Below are 14,879 nucleotides of genomic sequence, written 5' to 3' on the forward strand. Positions count from 1 at the left end.
AACTGGGGGAGTCCCTGGAGTAGGAAGGGCTAGCTGCCTGGGAGCAAGGTACCAAAGCAGAGCAGTGCTGGGGAAAAGGGCAAGAGGAGCTGGGAAGCTCCAGCCTGGTAAACCCCCAGGCTGCAGGCCTTGGTGAAGGCCTACAGAGGTACTGGGGCTGCAGAGATACAGCCGAGAGATAGGCATGAGTGGCCATTACACTGCAGTCTGCCACAGTGAGCAGGGGTTAGATGACGACTGGCAGTAGCCACTGAGGCAAGGTGGGTTTAGAGGGTTGGGGGTTCCCCTGGGAGGGGACACCCATACTGTGGGTTACTGCTGGGGGCAGAACCCTCAGGAAAAGGAGCACTGGGGTCTGGGAGGGACATGGGGACAGCAGCAGGCGAGACACTGGCTTGCAGAGGGCGCTCTGAGGCTTAAAAAGAGCTAATTCCCTGGACGACCAGCAGGAGGCGTTGCGCCAGTGAGTCGTCGCTTTGCTACAAAAATGCTTTGCATAATGGGGCACTGGAGGCTTCTGTTTGTATAATATAAATAATACTAATTAGGAAGTGTTCATGAAGTTCATGTTGCTGTGAGCCTTATTTTTGAATTGAGTTCACCAGAGCAACTAATTTCAGCTCTTTAAGTATTTGCCCATGAAAGGTAGCAGTCCCTGAAGCATCCAATGAATTTAATTCAGGGACCTTCTCCCCATGCTGTATTTTTGGGCAAGTAAATGCAGCTTTTCATTGCAAAGCAATAAAATCCTACCCAGGTAAAATTGATTTCAGTGGAGTGACACTAGTGTAAAACTGCAGTAATGCAATAGCTGAATCAGAACCCATAGTCTCGATGGACAAAATATACTACATCAAATAAGTAATATAAATTGGATTAGAGTGTTGGCTTGCTAAAGCTCTGACTCTCAGGATTATAAAACATGGGCAAGTAGAGAAAACACAGGAAATAATTCCACAATGCATGCATGCATGAAAAAATACTATTTGTCTATCACCGTATTACTGAGTATGCTGAAATATGAGTCAGAATGACTTCCCCCCCCCCCTTTTGCCTCTATAGTGAAAATGGTTACATAGTGGCAACAGACCAGCAGTAAGGACCTCAATATCCTATTCCCAAACCTGGGACTCACTCACCATGTGACTGGGTAAATTTTATAATCTGTGCCTCAGTTTATCTACAAAAGGGGATAATAAGGTGTACAAGGCATGATCATTTAGTGTTTGTAAAGTGCTTTGAGATTTTCAGATGAAAGGTGCTATAAATTCATAGTAACAACAGGGTATATATCTCCTTTAAAATAGTGGGAGTTTTTGCTTATTTAACAGCAGCAGAAGAAATTCACCTTCCAAAATTAAATGGGAGCTCCTGGGGAAATCTCCAGAGTTTAATATTTTTTGTGTTTCCTTCTCAGTAATTTGATATTTTCTGTTTCCAAAATCCTTCTAATGCCACCTGAAGTTCAGACATTACTTGTAAACACAGGTCTGTTCTCTCTAGGCTGTGATGGAAGACTCTATGTACTGAAATATAGCCTTCCTGCCTCCTTCATCCAGTCAGCACATGGGACCCTGTCAAACCCCCCCCCCCCCCAACCCTCTAACATTGTTAGTGGACACTAGCAGGGAACAGAGAGAGAAGGCTTGTTCACAAAGCCTTTTTATTAGTCTTTGCCATTGTGACAACAATAGAAAAAAGGTAAGAAAAAATACTAGCTCATGATCTGTTGTGTGGTATTTTTCTTCAGCTAAGGGGAAAGGTGTTTTAAAAAAAAAGTCTGAGAAATGCTGGTTTATTAATTCAACAGTGGAGACTATAATGATTCCACTGTTACCTTGACACTCAAACTCACATTTCTGTGGGCAAGGTCACTAAGGGCTGCTTTACAAATGACTGTAGATAAAGCTGTGCTCAGTCTTTAAATCAGCTATCAATGCTGTGGCTTGCAAGAAATGTGTAAGAAAACTGAATAGAAATAACACCTCTTCTCCTTATTAATCTCTTATTAATGCAGAGTCAGATGCCAAGAGGCTGGGAGCTCTTACTGGTAAATTGAGAACAGCCCAGTGAGTTGACTTACTCTGGAGGGTCATAATGGACTACAGAAGCCAAAATCCAGAGGTGATGTGTAAGCTACACAGTGTTGCAGAGTGAGAACTCAAGAGAGTCTAGAGTGTTGTAAATAACTGGAGGATGTGAGAAAGCATGGAGGTGCAAATTAAAGAAGGCTCTTGCATTAACCTGAACCTTTGGCAGATAAGGTGAACCAATGCAGAGTGCTTTTCACCCACTTAAACTCAATCACACCCAAAGTCTGGTTATCAAAGTGTAACTTACACCACTCTGCACATCGTAATAAGTGTGTGATGCACCTGACTAAAATGGGAACACCCCTGTCATATGAAAGGGGTCAGCATCCACCAACTCTGGAGGCTAAAGTTATATGCACATCACCTATGAATGGGTTTGTCTTGCATAAGATAAAAGGTGTTTTGTTAAACTGCGTAAGCAACATGTTCTAAAACCTTAGTTCAGGTAATACCTGAACTAATACCGGAAAGCAAATATAACCAAAGGATTATATCCGGTAGAGGAGGGCTTACTGCCTTTATACAGGAACCAAACAGTGGGCCACATTCATCCCTGTTAGAACCATCGTGGCCTCAGTGGAATGACATCAAGGGTGAGTTTGGCCCACTGAGCCAAATTCTACTTTCAAGTACACAATTTGTTCCATCCTTTTAATTGATGCTTTGTAGGTTTTTTTTTATTTTATTTTTTCCAACTCTTCTGCATCCAGCTGTGAATGTGAACAACGGGGCATTGCCTTTGTGTCAGGATATGGGAAAATGGCTTGTAAAAACAGGTTTAGCAAGTAGGTGAAAGGAGTGATACCCCCTCTCCTCTTCAGGTTGGTTGTAGTAGACCTGATTTATGAGTCACTCGCAAATACTAAAGGTGTGGATAATGTAATTTTTATCATCTTGTGTCTGGTTTGTTCCTGGAGGCCTTAACTCTTACATCTTATACTCTTGAAGGGCTTTGCATTTTCTTTTAGTGGCAATCCTTGCTTTCCAGGAGAGGGAAGTGGGGCTTGTGGTAGTTAACAGCATGTTTTTAATGGACTGTAACTAACAAAGTACGAGATGTGTTAACTAAATGAGGACAGAAAAAGGAAATTGGGGATTTTATTAAGAAAACACGAATACCTGTCATCACCTAGCTCTTTTTGCGTACATTCATGTGAACCTCCCCACTGCCACTTACAATAGATGGAAACACTGGATCTTCCCTGTTTACCCTGAAACAATGAACTTGCACCTAAAGTCAACCAGGCAATGTTTTCTTGGATGGATTAGTGAGAAACTAAAAAGAATGAACCATTACTCAGCTCATGAAATTGTGACATTTGCATTAAATACCCAGAATCAGTGCTGAGTGAGAAATGAAACAAAATCCAGTACAGGTGATGGTGGATGACATCAGGCTGCTGCATCAGAGATGTTCCTGAGGAAACCTCTATGAGTAGGGTTGCGAGTTTATCACAGAGGTCACGGATTCCGTGACTTTCCATGACTTCTGCAGTGGCTGGTGCACCTGGCTCAGGGGCAGCTCAGGCAGCCACTGAGCCAGGCGCACCAGCGGCTTCTGGGGCAATCTTGGGCCCCCGCACTTCCCATCCCGCCATCAGCAGAGTTTGGGTGTGGGAGGGGGTAGGGGTTTGGGGCAAGGGCTGCGGTGAGGCAGGCTCTGGGCGGTGCTTATCTGGGGTGCTCCCCGGAAGTGGTGACACCTCCCTCGCTCCTCTGCTAGGTAGAGGCATGGCCAGGCAGTTCTGCACGCTGCCTCTGCCCGGAGCACTGGCTTCACAGTTCCCATTGGCCGGGAACCGCCCCTGCCACCTCCCACACCCAAACTCTGCTGTTGCTGGGGGTGGGAGGCGCGGAGCCAGGTGGAGAGCTTGCCAGCTCCACCAACCCCCCCACAGCACCAGCAGGGGTCCTGGGCTGCCCGCTGCCACCCCCGCCTCCCCCCAAGCAGCCAGGCCGCCCTCCCTTAGCACCTATGGAGCCCCTGGGCAGCCCCCCCCCCTCACAAGTTTTAGTCACGGGTATTTTTATTAAGTCATGGACTGGTCACGGGCCGTGAATTTTTGTTTACAGCCTGTGACCTGTCCATGACTTTTACTAAAAATACCCATGACTAAAATGTGACCTTATCTATGAGTGTGTCTACAGTGCAGGTTAAAACCCTCAGCAGCAAGTCTCAGAGCCCAGCTCTAAGGACTTGTGCTTGTGCTACAGCACTAAAAACAGCAGTGTAGAGGTTTGGGCTCTGAAGCCCATCCCCTGAGCTCCAGACCGAGCCACAATGCCTATTCCACTATTTCTAGCACCATAGTGTGAGTCTGAGTCTGTAGACTCGAGCTCTGAGACTTGCTGCTCTGGGTTTTAAACTGCACTGTAGACAGACCCTCAGATAGCCACTTCTCACCTGTTGGCTCATTCCCTGTTTTAATGGCTTGGTCTTTGGCACAGTAGCATCAAGAGTGGGGAGACAATGTTAGTGACACAGTCTTCTCCTCGAAGAAACAGCATGGTCAAAACCAATGGTGGTAAGAAGATGCTGATCACATTCATCCACCCCCTTGAAACATTAGGATCCTTAAATGTTTCCTGTTGGTGTTTAAATCAGCCAGTGACCTCCTCCTCTTTTCAGATGCAGTGAGAGTGTGGTGTGGCTGCCAATCCAGCCATTCCCTCTAGAGACAGATCTCAGTCCCACCTGATCGTTCTTGCTTTCTTGCCCTACATGAGGCTGAGGAACACAAACAACAGAAGCTGTCAGTCTGTAACAGTTGCTCTAGGAGTGTAAACAATTTATGTACTATCGCAACTCAAAGAGGTGAAACAAAACAGCTGACAAGTTAAATATGACCTAGAGAACACAAAGAGAAATGGAAGCAAATGTAGGGATGATGAAAAGGAAAAAGCCTGAGTAGATGGTCCCAATGGTCTCTCTCTCTCTCTTTATCTAATTGTTGTCATATTGGAGTTATTCTCATTATCCCCAGTTGTCCCAAACTGTGAAAATGCCCTGCTGTCTTGAAGCAATTAAGAAAGCCCTCTAAAGACAACAAACAAGCCGCCCCTCCCACTGGGATAAGAACGTAGGGAAACAGCTTCATTATTTCATCAACTCTTCTCTGCTGTTTGTTTTTTGGGAGCGGAGGCATTAGTTTAGCAACACGTTTATTCTAAAGAGGAAGCCTTGGACATGTAAGGTTAAGCAGTACAGAAGGTCTCTCACCTCAGTGCAGAACACAGCGAGTCAATAATACTTCGAACCAGTGGTAATGAGCTATTCCTGCTCTTGTCCCTCCAAGTGTTCTTAATGCTATTAAAATGTAGCTGGCTGTAAATGAAAGCAAAGGTTGGGAGAAAAAAAATATGGGCCACACAATTAAAATAAAGGAACCCAGAAACTAAAGCCAAAAGAAGAAGGCTGTAGAGGGTGGCAGAGATGTTCAGTTCAATTATTTCCAGACTCCACTGAAAAACTGGCTTAATTGCAGTAAGCCCTTATTACTGGCCAGCTGTTTGGTTACTATCAGCTTGTTTTCATTTAACAGAACGGCTAACAAATGTCACCAGGCTGCACTGTTACCTAAGGTTCTAGTAGGGATATGTTTTTTGTTTTGTTTTTGCTGACCTGTTGAGATAAAAATGAGAAATGTGTCCCATTCAACGGCCCCCCAAATCTCCACTGTCCCAAACTCCAAGGCTATGTCTATACTGCAGCTGGGAGATGTGATTCCCAGCGTGGGTAGGCAGACCTGCAGTAGCTCACCTTGCGCTTGCATGATCAAGCTAACAGTTTTCAGAGTAACAGTCGTGTTAGTCTGTATTCGCAAAAAGAAAAGGAGTACTTCTGGCACCTTAGAGACTAACCAATTTATTTGAGCATGAGCTTTCGTGAGCTACAGCTCACTTCATCGGATGCATACCGTGGAAACTGCAGCAGACATTATATACACACAGAGATCATGAAGCAATACCTCCTCCCACCCCACTGTCCTGCTGGTAATAGCTTATCTAAAGTGATCATCAAGTTGGGCCATTTCCAGCACAAATCCAGGTTTTCTCACCCTCCGCCCCCCCCACACACACAAACTCACTCTCCTGCTGGTAATAGCCCATCCAAAGTGACAACTCTCTTCACAATGATAGGTTTCAGAGTAACAGCCGTGTTAGTCTGTATTCGCAAAAAGAAAAGGAGTACTTGTGGCACCTTAGAGACTAACCAATTTATTTGAGCACCTGATGATCACTTTAGATAAGCTATTACCAGCAGGACAGTGGGGTGGGAGGAGGTATTTTTTCATATTCTCTGTGTATAAATAAAGTCTGCTGCAGTTTCCACGGCATGCATCCGATGAAGTGAGCTGTAGCTCACGAAAGCTCATGCTCAAATAAATTGGTTAGTCTCTAAGGTGCCACAAATACTCCTTTTCTTCAAGCTAACAGTGTGGATTAGCAGCAAGGGCAGTGGCTCAGGCTAGATGCCGGAGCTTGCACTCAGACGGGCTTGGAATCGGGCACCTAGTCCAAGCTGCCACGCAGAGCCATCCCTAGGATTTATGGGGCCCTACACAGTATTATTAAACTGGTGCTCCTATGCCCGACTTGCTCTTAGCAACTCAAACATAAGCTTGCAGTATTGGAAAACTTGCCACGTGCACTTTATTAAAAACAGTTTAATTGTGCTGCCTTCACCCCTAACCTCTGCACAGTGCTGCCTTTACGCCTAACCCCTGCGTGTCCCTCCTACCTGCACGCCCAAACCCAGCCCTGCACTGCCAGCGTGCCCCGCCACACTGCCCAGTACTCCACACCCCTTTTTGCCCAGCAACCCCCATGCCCAATGGCCCCTCACCCAGAGATCTCATCACAGATCCCTATGCCCAGCAATCTCCCACCCACAGACCCCCCCCCCAGTGCCCATCACAGTCCCCCAGCTGCACAGCACCCCATATTCCTGAGAAAATTCAGCACCAAAAAATTAAATTCTGTGCACAATATTTTAAAATTCTGCAAATTTTGTCAATAAATAAATGTGGAGGCTCCAGCATGGCAGTGGCAAGCATAGGCCACTGGCTGCATGGAGGTGGGAGATGATCCTGCAGCCTTCCCTCTCCCCTCCTAGGCTAGGGACTTGGCAGTGAGATACCTCTGTGTGCATGTCAGAAGGCCACAGGGAAGCATTTTACAAGATGGCTGGGATGTCAGCCATGACCCAAAACCAGTTGAATGACAAAAAAGAAATAGCTGATAACAATGGCTGATTCCAGCTCTCATCCAGGCCCTTACCTGTAACTGCTCTGGGCCGTCCACTCCCAAATGGCCTTTCGTTCTCCCTAAAATAGAACATTTCCCTCTAATCCTGAAAAGTAAAGAGGTGCTTGGGATGTGCACTTTAATAAGAAAAGGAATTATATTCAGGCACTAGGGTTTTTTTTTTCTGCCCTGATTTATACACCTGGTTGCCACACATGGCTCAGTGGGATTGTACTGGGTATAACTCAGCACACAGTTTCAACAATACTTCAACAGTGGGGCTGGAGCCATAAGCAGCCAAGTCTCCTTTGAACAGTGGCTCTTGTTTTGGATTATTAAAGGCCATTTTTAAAGGTCTTTTCCATGGGTGAGGAAGAAGGTGCTGCATTCTTGAAGGGACCTTTAAAATCCCACTCAACTCTGCACTGTTTAGAACTCTCCCTCATTCAAAATGCTACCAGCTTAAGAGACAGCCCTGGAGATACTTGGATCCACAAGAAAAAAAATCATGTCCCTTTTCCCTAAATAAAAGCTTTCAGCTACTCCAGCCTTATCAAGTGTGAGTCCATCTTCCTCCTCAGCTAAGAGGTAGTCCCCTCCCTTGCATTCTGCAGCCCTGATTGCTGCTTTTCTGCTCCAGGTACATCCCCCTCCTCCCATTGTTTTAGTGTCAGTTTTCTCCTGTTGACACTGGAATATTGTGAATGGGCAGGAAAAGCAAACATCACCTTCTTTTATTTTCCTTTAACTTTCCCTCCTCCCCAGCCTGGTTGTGTGTGTGCCTCTCCATCCTCCCAGCCTGCTGCTGCTGATCCCTGCTGGGGAAGGGAGGAGAGGAAAAGGTGACAGTCCAAAGAGGATCCTTGGCACCTGGTCTTAAACTTCAGAGAAGAGGGAGGTTGAGTGAAAAGGAGACTAGGAGAGAGATTGCAGGGAGTTGCCAGCGGGGCAGGGCATGTGAGCAGAAGAGGGGAGAGGTGGAGGTACTGGGTGGGGCTGCTCAGAACAGCTGCTCTCCCCCGGGGCCACCAGCCTGCTCCCCAGGAGATCCTACCGCGTTCGCTGCTTGCTCACGAAGCCAGACAAAGACACCTCCCTGCTCCCCGCTCTTTTCCTTTCCCAGTCCGGCTCCCCACAGTCATCCCCAGCCTGGTTCCTCCTCCGCCCCCCCGCTACCCGAAGTCCCGTACCCAGCTCTACCCCCCGACCTGCCTGAGCTTGGCTCCCCTTCCTCTTCCCAACCTCCAGGTACCCCTCTTCCCCGCTCTGTTCCCAACCTTGCCTCCACCCACCCCTACCCCCGCCCCCTGCCCCGGCCTGGCTCAGCTCCCTTTGCTCACTCACTTGCAAACTTTTGCTCCTGCTGACCCCATGACCCCCGCCTGATCTGAAGCCCTCAGCCAGCCGGTGGAGGAGTGAGTGAGTGGGTGGAGGGGAGAAGTCTGCTGACCCAGAACCCAGGGAGGGGCCAGAGAGGAGACATGTCCATGCCACAGCCAGCGGGGGTGGTGCCCCAAATTTTTGGGTGCCTTACGCAGCTGTGTATGCTGTGTATGCCTAAGGATGTCCCTGCTGCCACCAGTGCTGCAACAGCCATGCTGCTATTTTTAGTTCTCTAGCTGGAGCTGAGGTAGCCCAATCTGTCTACCTGTATTGGGAATCACGCTTCCCAGCTGCAGTGGAGACTTAACTTAAGGGTCTCCATATCTGGACCCAAATTTGGCAGCTTATGTCCATCTCTGCTATGAGACCTACACAAAACTTCACTGATCAAATCTGGCCTCTCTCCTCTATGGAAGGGAGCTATCTCCATTTAAGAGATGGGTGGTGGGGGTGGGGACTGAATCACAAAGCGGTTAAAGCAAACACTGTCAGTTATGGTTGCCTAAACTGGAGGACCTAAATGCACATCTAGGCACCTTAAGTGTTGTATGGATTTTTTTCAGAGGTGCCGAGTGTGACAGATACTGCAAACATATGCAATATCTTTGGGGGTTGTATATCAAGTTTATGTATCACTGTGGGCCAGGGACTGTATGGAACTCTGAAGGTTGGGTGGGGTTGGGGTTATCAGAGCTCCTTCTGGAAACAAAAACAGTGGGGGTGATGAACATGAACAAGAAAGGCCCTACTGGGTCAGACCAAAGAGTCAGTCTAGCCAGTATTCTGTCTTCTGACAATGGCCAGTGCCAGGTGCCCCAGAGGGAATGAACAGAAGAGTAATCATCAAGTGATCCATCCCCTGTTGCTCATTCCCAGCTTCTGGCAAACAGAGGCTCGGGACACAATTCCTGCCCATCCTGGTTAATAGCCATTGATGGACCTAAATTCATGGAGGATATCTTGTTCTTTTTTTAACCCTGTTATGGTCTTGGCCTTCACAACATCCTCTGGCAAGGAGTTCCACAGGTTGACTGCATTGGTGAAGAAATACTTCCTTTTATTTGTTTTAAACCTGCTGCCTATGAATTTCATTTGGTGACCCCTAGTTCTTGTGTTATGAGATGTAGTAAACAACACTTCCTTATCTACTTTCTCTACACCAGTCATGATTTTATAGACCTCAATCATATGTCCCGTTAGCCGTCTCTTTTCCAAGCTGAAAAGACCCAGTTTTATTAATCTCTCTTCATGCAGAAACTGTTCCATACCCCTAATAATTTTTGTTGCCCTTTTCTGAACCTTTTCCAATTCTCATATATCTTTTTTGAAATGGAGCGACGACATCTGCACACAGTATTCAAGATGTGGGTGTACCATGGATTTATATAGAGTCAACATGATATTTTCTGTCCTATTATCTTTCCCTTTCTTAATTATTCCCAGCATTCTGTTAGCTTTTTTGCCTGCCAATGCTCATTGAGTGGATGTTTTCAGAGAACTATCCACAATGACTCCAAGATCTTTCTTGAGTGGTAACAGCTAATTTAGACCCCATCATTTGATATGTATACTTGGGATTATGCTTTCCAATGTGCATTACTTTGCATTTATCAACATTAAATTTAATCTGCCATTTCGTTGCCCAGTCATCCAGTTTTGAGAGATCCTTTTGTAGCTCTTCGCAGTCTGCCTGGGTCTTAACTATCTTTAGTAATTTTGTATCCTCTGAAAATTTTGTCATCTCAATGTTTACCCCTTTTTTCAGATCATTTATGAATATGTTGAATAGGACTGGTCCCAGAACAGACCCCTGAGGGACACCACTATTTACCTCTCTCCATTCTGAAAACTGACCATTTATATCTACACTTTGTTTCCTATATTTTAACCAGTCACCAATCCATAAGAGCACTTTCCCTCTTATCCCATGGCAGCTTACTTTGTGTAAGAGCCTTTGGTGAGGGATCTTGTCAAAGGCTTTCTGAAAATCTAAGTACACTATATCCACTGAATCCCCTTGGTCCACATGCTTGTTGACCCTCCTCAAAGAATTCTAGTAGATTGGTGAGGCACGATTTCCCTTTACTAAAACCATGTTGTCTCTTCCTCAACAAATTATGTTAATCTATATGTCTGACAATATTGTTCTTTATTATAGTTTCAACCAGTTTGCCTGGTACTGAAGTCAGGCTTACAGTGAACAGGCTTAAAATGAATCACTCTAGGTTGTCAACAGATCCAGAGAGGTAACACACTATGTGAAGGCTTACATATACTACTCAAAGTGGGTTTTCCCAGAGACAAACAGAGAGAGAGAGAAGGCTTTTTGATATAAGGCTGGGTTTAAACTGACTCAGGGCCTTCTTTCTGATGCAGCAAATGGACAGGACCTCCTGTCCAAGGGCCTAAACCCTTTGGGATGGGTTGGAAAGACTTTGGCTTATTAGGGCCCCATGAGACTCATGGGTGACCTCTGATAAGCTTTTAGCATGTGTAAGTTTTAAAAAAAATGTTTTCTTGGTAATGCTTTTACTTTAAGAATAAAGGTGCTTACTGAAGAGCTGTGTGGTAACTTGTGATTGCTGGCAATATACTGTTCATAGCTCTTAGGGAGAAAGCAATGCATGGGTGCTGGCCTTTAGGCAGATTGACTTGTGGAAGGCAGGAAGCTGAGCAGCCTTAAAATCCCCATCAAGGAGGGGGAGAGATGTGGGTCTCTGTCCAAGAGGTGATATCAGGGAGCTGGAAACCTTGAGTGGGCGCCCTCGAGGGACTATAGAGGAGGGGAGTACAGGTGCAGTTTTGCTGAAACTGTGACACTGAGCACATGCGGCTGCCAGGTGATTTCAGTGGGAGTTGTGGGTGCTCAGAACTTCTTAAAATCAGGCCAATGTGTTTGTTACAATGTCTGGATGGACATATGACTGAGAGTGTCTATCTTAAGGCAGACTGTCAGAAAACGGGGCAGACGTGCCAAACTGGTGCTGTGTCCTATAACTAGATTTTGCCAAGCCAGTAACAAATGTGAACTCCTCGATCACTGTACCAGTTTTACCATGGAGTCCCAGACAGTCCCCTTAGACTCTCCAGTCTGTCTCTTAACCCAGAAAAAACTGGACTTTGCGATAAAAGGTCATTTACATGAAAAATCTCACTACACTTAGGTTGCGTCCAGTCCCAAGAGACCAGTCACTTACTTCAGATTGATTGGATCCCAAGCACAAGATTGGGAGCATAAGTTCTACGGATATCAGCAATAGTTCTTGTGTACTCCATAGCCGAGTACTGTGCACTGGTATAGACCAGAAATAGCTACACTTGACTTGTTGATGTGAAGCTGAACACTTCAATGAGAAGCATTACTGGAATCCTCAAGTTGATTCCAACACCCTGACTGCCTGTGTTGTCACATATTGCTCTCCCATCCATTCACTGTGACGCCAGAACCATCCAGGAAGTCCAGCAAATCGAGGAAAACGAACATCTGTCCATCCACCAGGATCTCAATGATGTCCCTCACCACTGCTTGAAATCATGCACGCCCTTTTGGACCCACACTCTGAATCTCCAACAATGTGACTTCAACCCTGATGAAGTGTGGGTGAACCGCGGCCACTGGGAGCTGTGAGTGGCCGTATGTGCGGATACTCAGGTAAACAAAGTGCCTCATGGCCCGCCAGGGGCTTACCCTGAACAAGCCACGAACCAAGTTTGGGAACCTCTGAATTAGAGGATGGGATATTTCTCCTCAGCCTATATAATACGGGTCTCAAGTGAACTGCAGATGCATCCTAAATGCCACATACTATTCAAAAAGGTTCTGAGACCATGTGTGTGGCACTGTGTGGCAATATATTTGGAGAGCAAGAATTACTGTAGGTAAGGAAACCCTGACATTCTTACATATTCCATTAAAAAGCAACCCAAAATCTATCAATCTTAATTATAGTTATGCAATTAAGCATAATTATAATTAAGCATTTGAAAACTACGAAAACCTAGATAAATGCTTCTGTTAAAGTTATTTTAAGACAGTTATTGTATTCTTGCTTCTTAACACTATAATTTCATCATCTTCAGCAATGATTTGTAGATTTCAGTCTACCACAAAATAATTATGTGACACTTGCAGTAAAGACATTTTGCTTCTGCTTTTTTAATTTGGAAGAACAAGTGAAGAATTTACCATTTAATGAGTAGCACAAGTATTACTGATGAGTAGTGTCATCAGTAATATAACCTTGATAGTATTCATCACCATATATTTTTGACAGCTTTCCACGCCCTGTTTAGGGCTTATGTACAGCCCTCCATCTCCATTTCCGTTCATGTACAGGTTTGGCTCTGTCAGCAATTTGGATTTTTAAAAAAAAAAAAATTATGTTTGGACAGGGGAATGTTGTGTGCTTGTGCTTTGATATGTTTGGCTAAATATTCTGAGAGAGTTTAACAGAAAGGAGTTTTAAAAGAAAAAAGATTTTTTGGTTAGGTTTAGCTGTTGGCCATTTTGAATAAAAATGTATTATTATTTTTGGATAGGGGGAATGTTGTGTGCTTGTGTTTTGAAAAGTTTAGAGAAAAAGTATGAAAGAATAGAGCAGGGATCGGCAACATTTGGCCCGCGGCCCGCCAGGGTAAGCCCCCTGGCGGGCCGGGCCAGTTAGTTTACCTGCCATGTCCTCAGGTTCGGCCGATCACAGCTCCCCCTGGCGGGCCGCGTGCCAAACATTGCTGATCCCTGGAATAGAGGCTGTTTATGAACGATTTACAAAAAGCAAGATTTTGGTTCGGTGTAGAGGAAAAAAGGAAAGAGAAGTTATTTTAAATAAAAGAAAGCAGCAATAATTTTAAAGGTTAGTAAGCACATGATAAAAAGATCCTTTTTTGTTAGAATTAGAAAGACGTTAGAGAAGAACAGGAATTATTTTAAAATAAAAGAGGAAAATATAAAGGTCGGTTAAGAAAAGAGCATTGAAAGAGTTATTTTGATATATTAACTAAAGAAAAATATAAATATAGGTTATTCGGTTAAAAGAGAGCACATGGTAGAATAAAGGGAATTTTCATATTTTTTTATAAAGTGGAGCTTGGTTAGTAAGCACATGGTAAAAAGATCCTTCGTTGTTAGTAAGTACAATGCATGGTTGAGTGAGACAGAGAAAGATCTTTTTTTTCTGTCCGTGAGAGAGGTAAGTATGCGGGGGTAGGGAGGAAAGAGGGGAGAGACTCTTGCGGCTGTTCCTGGGGAAAGAGAGAGCTCCCCAGGCTCACAGCCCCCCAGGCTAGCTATCTCTGCCTCTGGGTTAGACCAATCAGAAGCTGTTCTACAGCTGCGTTATACAATACATTTTCCTGAACCAATCCTATCGTCCCCAGAAATTTAAACAAAGGCCATCTCCCTCCCCTCCCCTCACTACCCCCCCAAGTTTAACTGCCTTATTCTTATCTAAAACAACAGACTCCCCCAAGCATCTTTCCCGCCATATAGCACTTTTACATAGGTGCTTTAAGAAAGGTTAAAACCATAAGTCCTTACTAACAAACAGTTCTTAAAAGTTTTTCCCTATATTTTTAGTGAGGACAATTTGAAGCTGCAGCAAAAAGCAGTTTTGTTAGCCAATGAATTAGAGATAAAGGCGGCTGTCAGTTGCCCAGAACAGGGAGATAAGAAGTTTGTTTCTTTTCCAACTTTTTAACAAATGCAAGTAAAAGTTATATTACGTTTTGTAAAGGAATAAAGATATATTTTATGAACACTTGAAAAGACAAGCCTATTTGTAGAAACAACCCTTTATTTAACACCCCAGGGTTAAAGCCACAGACAACCAATATGTCAACAGGTTTCAGAGTAGCAGCCGCGTTAGTCTGTATCCACAAAAAGAAAAGGAGGACTTGTGGCACCTTAGAGACTAACAAATTTATTTGAGCATAAGCTTTCGTGAGCTACAGCTCATTTCATCAGATGCATCCAATAGCTTATGCTCAAATAAATTTGTTAGTCTCTAAGGTGCTACAAGTCCTCCTTTTCTTTTTGCAGTATATCAACGTAATTTATAGTAATAAAAAAAAGTTTCCCCCTATGTTTTTGTTAACATATTTGTCATTTTTTAGTGAGGACACTATGAAACAGCCTTTCTAAATTAGTGGATTAGAAAG

The sequence above is a fragment of the Lepidochelys kempii genome, chromosome 6 (genome assembly GCF_965140285.1).
Source record: "Lepidochelys kempii isolate rLepKem1 chromosome 6, rLepKem1.hap1, whole genome shotgun sequence".
Classification (NCBI taxonomy): domain Eukaryota; kingdom Metazoa; phylum Chordata; order Testudines; family Cheloniidae; genus Lepidochelys; species Lepidochelys kempii.